The sequence below is a fragment of the Ostrea edulis genome, chromosome 8 (assembly GCF_947568905.1).
Source record: "Ostrea edulis chromosome 8, xbOstEdul1.1, whole genome shotgun sequence".
NCBI lineage: Eukaryota > Metazoa > Mollusca > Bivalvia > Ostreida > Ostreidae > Ostrea > Ostrea edulis.
The window spans coordinates 46,790,190-46,800,542 of NC_079171.1; the positions used below are offsets into that span (position 1 = coordinate 46,790,190).

The 10,353-nt window shown below is 33.6% G+C and overlaps 1 pseudogene; it reads right to left on the minus strand.

Moving 5' to 3' along the window:
• Positions 1-3,991: 3,991 nt before the first annotated feature.
• LOC130049717 (uncharacterized) lies at positions 3,992-6,614 on the minus strand (annotated as a pseudogene).
• Between the last annotated feature and the right edge of the window lie 3,739 nt (positions 6,615-10,353).

Here is a 10,353-nt window from a genome sequence, read left to right on the forward strand (position 1 = left end):
TTTTCGGTTCCGGGTTTTAGCAGCACCACCTAATTTCAGTCATACAACGCGTGAACGCATGGAAGGGGTGCTCCTCTATTGACAACATTAATTTTCCATTTTTTTTTTACATGCAATATTAGTTATTTTCACATGTATGAAGGAAACCTAGTCATTGTGAATTTTATTAGAGTTGATTAAAACATTTTTGTTACGCAATCTTCTGTCTTTTATATAGAAGAAAGTTCACTTGTAGTGAAAATGTTAGCTGTAGGTGTCCAATAAGTTGACAATTGCTGTCCATTATTTTTAAGAATGGACATATACTGTCCGTTCTTAAAAATAATGGACAGTAATTGTCAACTTATTGGACAGTGCCAGGTAAACCCAATAACTTATTAGACGTCTACAGGTAGACTAAAAATAGGATAAAGACAATACATTTGTCAAAGAGATACAAATTTAATTTTAAATTTCCTACAAGTAAGAATCAAAAAAATATCGGAAAAATTACTGAAACACTTAAAAACGATATTTCCCTTTAGTAGAATTATCTGCTTCAGCTCGTAAGATTAAATTTTTAAATCCCATTGGACAGGCCTTTCTATATCGCAAGACATATTTCCATACTGTATTTGAATTTTGCTGGATTCAGAGGCACCTTCCAAAAATTCTTCACAATGCTTTTTATGTTTTCTTTATTAGCATGTCCTAATTTTGAATTATTATTTTCGCTTCCATGAATGATTTCATTTTACGAGATAGGCGTGTTGGGTTCTTTTGGCTGGTGTTAATTATTTCCTCGTCCTAATATTCGAAAACGCAATGCTTTTCAGATCAAAATTTGACTCCATAACTTTCTCATCCTCCACATCCAGAATGTAACACTCATTAAGACAATATTTCAGTACTTTTACTAAAATCCTTAAATTTATAATGTGCAATTAAAATGATCTCCCCATCAGAGGAAGACATGTTGATATGCATCAGTACTATATAAAGACTGAATATAAAACTTGCAGTAGAAGACTACTTGCATGTACCAGACACTGCCCAATAAGTGAAGAAAAGAAACATAATTCTACGCAAGACTGGTTATATTGTCAGACTATTCAAAGTAGCTTTATTCATCAGTATCATTGTCAATGGGTTTACCTGAGTCTGTTCATTCTTCTCACAAACGGAGTGTGAACTATTTTTTTTTAATTTGTCCAATCTATTTTTTTTTATTTCAATGACGTATTTTAAGGCTCATATTGTAAATATCCTATTGATACAATTGTAAAAAAAAAAATAGTGCAACGTGCAAAATTGTAATTTTTTTTTCAGCAATGTAAATATGAGTAAAATATAGACGATTCGATACAATGATTCACTTTTAAATACAAAGCGGTGAATTTTTTACAAAAGTATTTTCACATTTACAATATTGAAATCTGCATTGACGAAATCTTAAACCAAAATTCCATGTATACGCTGATGTAGTTATTTTAGACAACATTTTTTTTTCGCAGTTCGTCAATGTCCAAATTTATTGTGTTAATGCAGAAGCTAGTATAACCAACGTTCTCTCAAAACAGGCATTGTTCTATTTTTCTTGGTTGTCTTCATAATCTACCAATACCTGCATTGTTTCATTTTATAGTCGGACAATGTCTGCATTGATCGACTCCATAGTCAGTTAATGCCTGCATTATGCGACTGCATAGTCGGTCAATGCCTGCAAAGAGCGACTCCATAGTCAGTCAATGCCTGCATTGGACAATTCAAAAGCCTGTATAGGGTGACTCCATAGTCGGCCAATGCCTGCATTGGACAACTCCATACTCAGCCAATGCCTGCATTGGGCGACTCCATAGTAGGCCAATGCCTGCATTGATCGACTCCATAGTCTGCAAATGCTTGCATAGGTCGACTCCACAGTCAACATATGTCTGAATGGCGCGACTTCATAGTCGGCCAATGCCTGCATTGAGCGACTTCATAGTCGGCCAATGCCTGCATTGGGCAATTCAATAATCAGCAAATGCCTACATTGAGTGACTCCATAGTCGTCCAATGCCTTTATTGGTTGACTTTATAATCAGGCAATGCCTTTATTGTGCCAGTTAAAAATCGATCTATGTCTGTATTGGACATCAGAGTTGGTAAGTTGTAGTAATGATGATCATCTCAAAAGTAAATCAAACAAACCCTCCCCCCCCCCCCCCCCAATCCCAAAATGGAAGATTCATTCCAAAATATAATACACAAGCTGAAGACTGCAATATGATGGGGAGTTGATGTTTATTTATTCCATTTGATCAGCGATGCGTCTTCCTTCTTTTAGGGTTGATGTACCCACCAGTGTATACCTGAAATCAAAGTGACGTATTTTGATTAACAAAAGTCATGCTATTCACTTTGGAACATTTGTATTATACAAACTTAATGACACAGGTTCTAGATTGACCTCGCGACAGTCTTGTGTTATAGATTGCATGTAAACATTTAAGAAGGTTATTATAATATAATTGTGAGTATAATTTTAATCAAATAATCATTGAAAATATATTTATTTATGTGCAGGCGTTAATAATTAATAATTTACACTTAATAGTAAGACAATTGAAGTTATTTCCATAACGATAAAAATTGCAATGCTTATTCCATTTAAAGATATACATGACAAGTAAGAGGTGCAAGGGCCACAGCGCTCCCCTGAGTCACCTTGGCTCATATCTAAAGATTTTCTTGAGAAGATTTGAAATTGTTTGCCTGAGAAACTATGTATTGTTATTATTTTTAGGCATTGTTTCCTTTTTCCTTACTCATACCAAAGATTTTCTTTTGCTCCTATCATCCATTTCCTGAAGGGTGTTCCGAATTGGGTGTACTGCTTGTAATGCAGCTGCAGATTCTTGGCTTTCTATCCTCACCAAACTCTCCAAGGCAAAACTTATCTAAGTAAAGACTTATGCTTTAATATACTTCAATATAATAAAACGAACATCTAAACAGTGTAATAATTAATGCTTATGTAATAGGTCATATCCAATGGATAAAAGAGTAAACATGTGATGAAAAAGATTATCTCATAATCAATGAATCAAAATAATGTAGAACTTAGATAACATTGAAATTCATATGCACAGGTAGAGTCTTTCACTAAATGAGTCTATTGTCTAAGCATGTGTAATGTATACCTGTGTCACTTGAGGAATAAATATGAATGTTAAAAAAGGGCCCACAGGTCTTATCGGTCACCTGGGTGAAAAAATATCACTACTCCCAAGGGCTATGCTAATAACACTAAAGAAGATGCATTTTAAGTGTTTTACACATAAACTCTATATGGTAAATTTGGCTCGCCCTGGGGTCAGAACCGCTACCCCGAGGATCATGAAATTTACAACTTTTGGAAGAGGACTTCCTGCTCTGCATCACAATGCATTTAGTTTTTCTTAAAGGTGTGCAGTTGTAGAGAAGATTTTTGAAAATCAATGGTAATAAATTTGAATCATACAAGCCATGGGAAACATGTATAAGAAAGCAGATTTGAATTTAGAGTGCATGTTCGTGATGAACGTAAATACATGTACGTAATAAATCTGCTTTCTTATACATGTTTCCCATGGCTTGTATGATTCAAATTGATTTCCATTGATTGGGATTAATTTAAATGACCATGGTTATCGACCAGATGATTTATCATCCATTTCTTGAAATTCCATACTTTCTTGACAAATTTCCCTTCCTTTATAAAGCTCAAGTGTTGAAATGAATCAAGCAAATATGTAGATAGAACGAAACTCTATAGGAAATATCTTGCTTTATAACTTTTAATCCTATTCCAAGAGTTAAGATGATGAATCACTTTTAATCATATCATGCATTGATTATAGGATTAAACATTCTTTTTGAAGAATTTATCGATGTGTAAACTCCGGACATTTTACTCACAAACTGAATAAAAGTTACAACGTCCTAACAAAAATACATTTCACAGTGTTCAATAGGTATATATATCATATTACCTTCTAGAGTCATTATATGAGCCTTTAACAGACTGGACAAAAATTGAAAACATGGCATCTATGTCTTCATGGGTGTGTCCAACTGGACGCATGTGTAGATAACACTACAAAGTAAACGAATTTGTTCATTATGAAGTTTTAAAAGACATCTCATTAAAAAGCATATAATTGTGTATCCTTCCAAAACACAGAATCTCTACCTCTTCAAAATTTCCAAGGTGTACCAATATTCCCAAGAAGCCAAGGATTGTCTTATTTTTATTGTCTGAAGCACTATCAGTTTGTAGGTGTAATTCCCTTCCTAGCCTATCCTTGAAGTCTGAAAAAATATACATGATCAGCACAGATTCGAGCAAAATATCTACTAAAATGTATATGTGACAACCTAAATACATGTACATCATTGAATAACTCTCTTGGTAATTCTGAATAAAAGTTTTACACTTAATGTGTAATTGGTTCCATTATTTGAAATTGAAGAAATTTCTTAATCTTCAGTCTTCTTACCAAGTAAAATATTTAGTAAGACTGTCAGATTGAGGTTGGAATCATGGGGATACTGCAGTAGATCAAATAGTCATATCCAATTTTCCGGGCTGCTGTTTCATCTGGATAGGAGATATAGCATTTACAAGAGCATGTAATCATATGAACTTAATTTCTGTTACATTTTATATATTGTTCTCTCTCTCTCTCTCTCTCTCTCTCTCTCTCTCTCTCTGTGTGTGTGTGTGTGTGTGTGTGTTTCCATACATATATGCTTGCTGTTAACAACCTGAATCTCGGTGGACAAGTACACCCAGCAAATGAGTCCTGATTTGTTGAAGATTTGCAATTTGTTTTGAATTTCTGGATTTTGAATAGAGAATTGGGATGTTGGATTTTCTGGTCCATTCCATCCATAATGAGAGTTAGGCATTTGCTGAGATGTATTCTAGATATTTCCCTCCTTTGATAGAAAGCTTCGTTTTTGCTTCCTGCAATGTATTTATGACACGCATAGTCATGATCATACTAAGATCTTGAAAGAAACTCAGGCTTGCAAATCTGTAGAAATTGTTTATTTTAGATGATAATTACCTCACATAATCCCAGTGCTGTTTCTTTCTGTCAAGGATCAGGTTCTTCCCATCTCTGTCATACCTCCCACATTTTTCATATGCAAAGTGTAGAGTGGTACATATATGACACTTTGAAAAAGGATTTTCCTGTCAACAGAGGATTAATTGATGAAAGGGGTCGAATTTTACACTTTGAAAAAGGATTTTCCTGTCAACAGAGGATTAATTGATGAAAGGGGTCAAATTTTACGTATAAAATAATATCTCATTTTACAATACAGACATATTTGAGGCATAAGTTTTGATGAGTTTTAACCAGCCTGTCCACAAAATGAATTCATCTTAGTTCTACGCAAGTAAGTTGGGATATGAAAGTAATACTCACTTTAACAACAGTCACGTTTCGGAAGGATCTCTTCCATATCTGCAGAAAAGATGACCTTGATAAGGACTGTGAGTCAAGGTCAACAGCCATCATTTTCCACACTTTAGTTTTTTTATTCCAGCAGGAAGAGTTATCTTCTCCTGATGAGGCATGTGTTCACCAATGCCACTGACAAAGTTCTGAAACCACTCAATGCTCTCTGCAAACAAAATAATCAAACACACATAGAAGGATTTAAGTTCGAGAGACCATACAACATTTTCAGATAACATGTGATTATCATTTGAAAATTATACTCAATGTTGTTAAAAATTGTAAATCAATAACTAATTCAACAGATTATCATATAGCAATCAACATCAATTATTGTGATAATATATATTAAGATTCATTTACAACCAGTAATGGTATATGTTGAACCTTTCACAGATGTATGCATACCACTATTTTTAATTGAAGGCCTCACTGATCCAGTATTTGCATGTATATTTTCTCTGGTGCCATTCCTACTTTCACCAAGGTATCTGTTGTATTTATAAGTAGAAACATTATGAACCTCCCTATGAAAGAATACATTTATAAATATAGATTGGACACATGATCACACATTCCTCTACTGTACATGAAAACTAAATCACTGCGCATGTATTTGATGTCTTAAAATTCTTTTTCACTCTAGGCAAACGCAAGTAGGACAGATTTTAATCTGATATAAATGAATCTGTAAACTATAAACCTAATTTATATATCTTACTAATGATATATTAAACGTCATGTCCATATGCCATACATGTTCCCACCACACCTCTGTATGAAGCTTGAAATCAATATTTTGAATGCTGTCTTTGAAAGTGAGCATAACCTTAAGGTGTGACAGATGGAAGACGGACATGACAAATACTATGTGTTCCGGTCATTACATGACGAGGTGTTAAACGAATGTGCGATAATGTAACAGTACTTCCAACACTTCATGCAGACTTCCTTTCCACAAATGAGATGGTAAACTGTGTCCTGCGTTGCATGCTCAAAGAAATAGTCTAGTAACCACTGAGTATGATCTTTCTGATTCTTTGGTTCATTTCTCCTAACCTCCATATAGTTTTCACTACAAAATTACGTTTCATGAACAGAAGAAATCTCAAAATTAGATATATATTGAGAAGTTGAAGTTCAGACAATTATAAGAAAGAGTTGGACATGTACCTTGAAAGTTTAAATGTGCAATATTTGGGACATATTGTTCTACAGAGTGTAGATGAGTGATGGCTTGTCAGCCTGATGCCTTAAAATTAAGATGAAATGAATTTAATTGATTTTAAATAAATGATTTTGACACTGCAATGAGAGCTAGCTGTTCTGACTGGTTTATAACGGACAGGATTTAACACATTGTACTTCAATATAATTCATTAATACTCCTTATAACAACTTTTCATTACAGATGTTTACATGTACATGTAAATAGATCGTCGAATGACATCAACAGTTTCCTCATCAGTCTCGATATCTGAGTATGGCTCTATTTCATCTGTTTATACAACACATGGAGTTATCACACCCATTTCAACATATTTACATGATTCTACTACACCTGGTTTGATATTGTAACACTATAAGCCAGATTATGTGCTATAAAATAAATCTACAATGATCTACTGCACTGTAGATTAAATGATAAAAAGTTGGCGTTTGTAAAAAATGTATGTATAGCATAATTGATTTTTTAAAATAATAAATGATACAAGAACAATATATTTATGTATAGAAATGTATAACTCGGTTTTTTGTCCTTACCCATTAGGACATCCAATATGGTCCCGGGCCGAAAACTCTGTCTTGTGGGCTGTACCAATAACTGCAGCTCCCTAATTCTACTTATATTTTTTTATGTTAATCGTCAATAACAATTAAAATCATGAATGATCCAATGTCTGCATTAGCTATTGAGAAACTGGTTCAAAGCATGCATTAGCTCATGCCAGAAATTATTCCAGTGCCTACATTGGCCATTGAAAAAGTAACCAATTGCCTTCATTGGCCTTTGAGTGGTCCAAGTCGGCATTGGCTCTCTCAAGATTCGACCAATGCTAGAGCCACACAATGATGATATCTGCTCTACAGATAGTCATGAAATTTCTGCATTGGCTTTAAAATGATAATAGTCATGTACATTGTAATCATTTGCGAGAAATATCCATGCAAAGTTTCATTTCGTAATATTGGTTGTTGCATTGTTAACTAATTAAATTCCCTCATGTTTATTCATATTATGTGTTAATAATGATTGTATCCAAATACGCAATGACAAAGATACCCATTTCAGGCGCATTTATTATTCCCGTAAAAACAAATTGCCAAATGGAGAAAATTTGCAACAAATATAATCGATGGTATGTTGATGTTTCCACACCACCTTTCGCTGGTCCTTTTTATGAATGGATAGTTTAAACCATATCCTTTGAATCTCGTTACCAATATGATTATCAACAAGTTTTAAAATAAATTAACTCAAATTCAGTGAATTTGATACTAAAGCGGCCATTTCTTTTCAAATCACCCCAAACATTGATCTTATATTAGAAAAAAAATAGTTTGGACAAAAAAAAAATAGTTCAGAGTCCGTTCACAGAATGGACAGTTTGAGGCTTATATCCTTTACATAGACCATGGGCTAGTAAAGGTAATGGGAGACCCCCTAGGGATTTTTGCAAACAAGTATTTTTTGAAAGTACATAGTCCCTTCATTATAAATCAGGTTGTTTGACATTTTCACGTGGGGGCGCGTACGAGTTTTGGGACAAAAATTATGAAATTTGTAAAAATAATAGCTGAAAACTGGAAAAACTCTTTAAATTCGATATATATGCCATTGACACTTGCAAACAAGTATTTTGTGAATGTATTTAACCCTTTCATTTCATATCAAGTTTTTTGACATAAATATGTGGGAGCATTTACGAAGTTTTGGGGCTAAAAATGACTTTTTTCTTTAAAAATCGCCGAAAAATGAAAAACTTCTACAGATCCTATATAGATAATGTGGTCATTTGATAACATTATTTTCGGAAAGTTTGGAAGCCTTTCACTATAAATCAGATTGCTTGCATGGATATCTTTTCCAGTTTGGGGGCAAAAACCTATAATTTTTAAAAATAATAATAAAAATAATAATCGCCGAAAACTGGAAAAACTCTTCAGATCTGATTTCGATGTCATTGACATTTGTAAACACGTATTATTTTAATTTACGTAAGCCTTTGATTGACAAGATGTTTCAAATATATATATGGGACATTTACTAATTCTGGGTCTAAAATATGATTTTTTTTCTTTAAGAATCACCGAAAAATGGAAAACTTCTTCAGATCATATATAGATACCGCAGTCCTTTGAAAAACAATTATTTTCTGAAAGTATTGTAAATCAGATTGTTTAACATCAATGCATGAAAACTTCTTCAAGTTTTGGAGCAAAAACATAAACTATGTCATTAAAGTATTGTTAAACAGGATGTGTTTGTGAAACACAAATGCCCCCGATAATGCCAATTCCGAAGATGGTCAAGGTCACAAGGACAAATATATTGAAACCAGTAGAAAAATCTTGTCACAAGAAATGCTCATGTGCAATATGAAAGCTCTAATGTTTACCATTTCGAAGTTATGGCCAATGCCATTTTTTTAAAAGTAGGTCAAAAGTCAAGGTAAAAAGGTTTAGTACCAACGGAAAGGTCTTGTCACAAGGAATACTCATATGAAATATCAACAAACTCTACCTCTCACTGTTCAACAGTTATTAACAAGGTTAAAGTTTTTTAAGAAGTAGGTCGAACTCCAAGGTCAAGGTCACAGAGTCAAAAATATTGGTACCCATGGGAAGGTCTTGTCATGAGGAATATTCATATAAAATATCAAAACTTTAGCTTTTACTGTTCAAAAGTTATTAGCAAGGTTAAAGTTTCAGACAGAATGACAAAATTACAGAATGACAGACAGGATAAAAACAATATGCCCCCCGATCTTCGACATCGGTGGCATAAAAATGATAAACTTTGAGAATCTTACGAACACAATATGGCAAACATGCATTTTACTTTAAAGAAAGTTATCCCTTACAATTATATCAAGTTCTTTGGCATTAAGCCGAAGTGTATCTATGAATTACTGAAATATTTTTATTTGTCAAACTACCTTCATTTACCTTCATTTTATACACACTTTCCAAAATTCATAGTGTAGAAAAATCCCTAGAGGGGAGGGGGGTAATGTGTTGTCTAAAATTATTTGTTGCCGCGATTGCTCTAACAACAATATCTTCACGGTCCTATGTAATGTTAATAATGACATTTCGCGAATATACTACCTGGAAGTCTTAAACTGAATTACGAAAGTGCACTAATTTCCGGATTAAGGAAAGATAAATCATCTTTTCCGTCAGGCCTATAGTTTTACATCACCTGAGATGAAAGCTCAAATGCGTTTTTCCTATCATCTGTTCTTTATCGTCTTTTTCTTTGTAACCATTTTCTTACATTTCCATTTTTTTTCTCCAGAACCAGCATAATCGGACATACCTTCACACGTCCATCCTAAGCAGTGATATTTATTTCCTTCAACAATTTATATATAATGTTTTTCGTATTAATGATGTTTTAACTCTGGGAATGAAGTTGATACTAGAATGTATTGTGTTTTAACATCACGGTCTAAAGCACCTTCACGTTACCTGGAAAGCGTGCAATTCTGTAAAATGGAAAATCCTAAATGCCACGAATCTAAATTATCAGAAAGCCGAGGTCTATGCTCGGTTATAATCTCCTGGAAGGAGGACCGATATGTTTCTTATTCCGAAAACCTTACTTTCTGTGATGTGCACAGCTGGAATAAATTTAGAAAATCACTCAATTGTA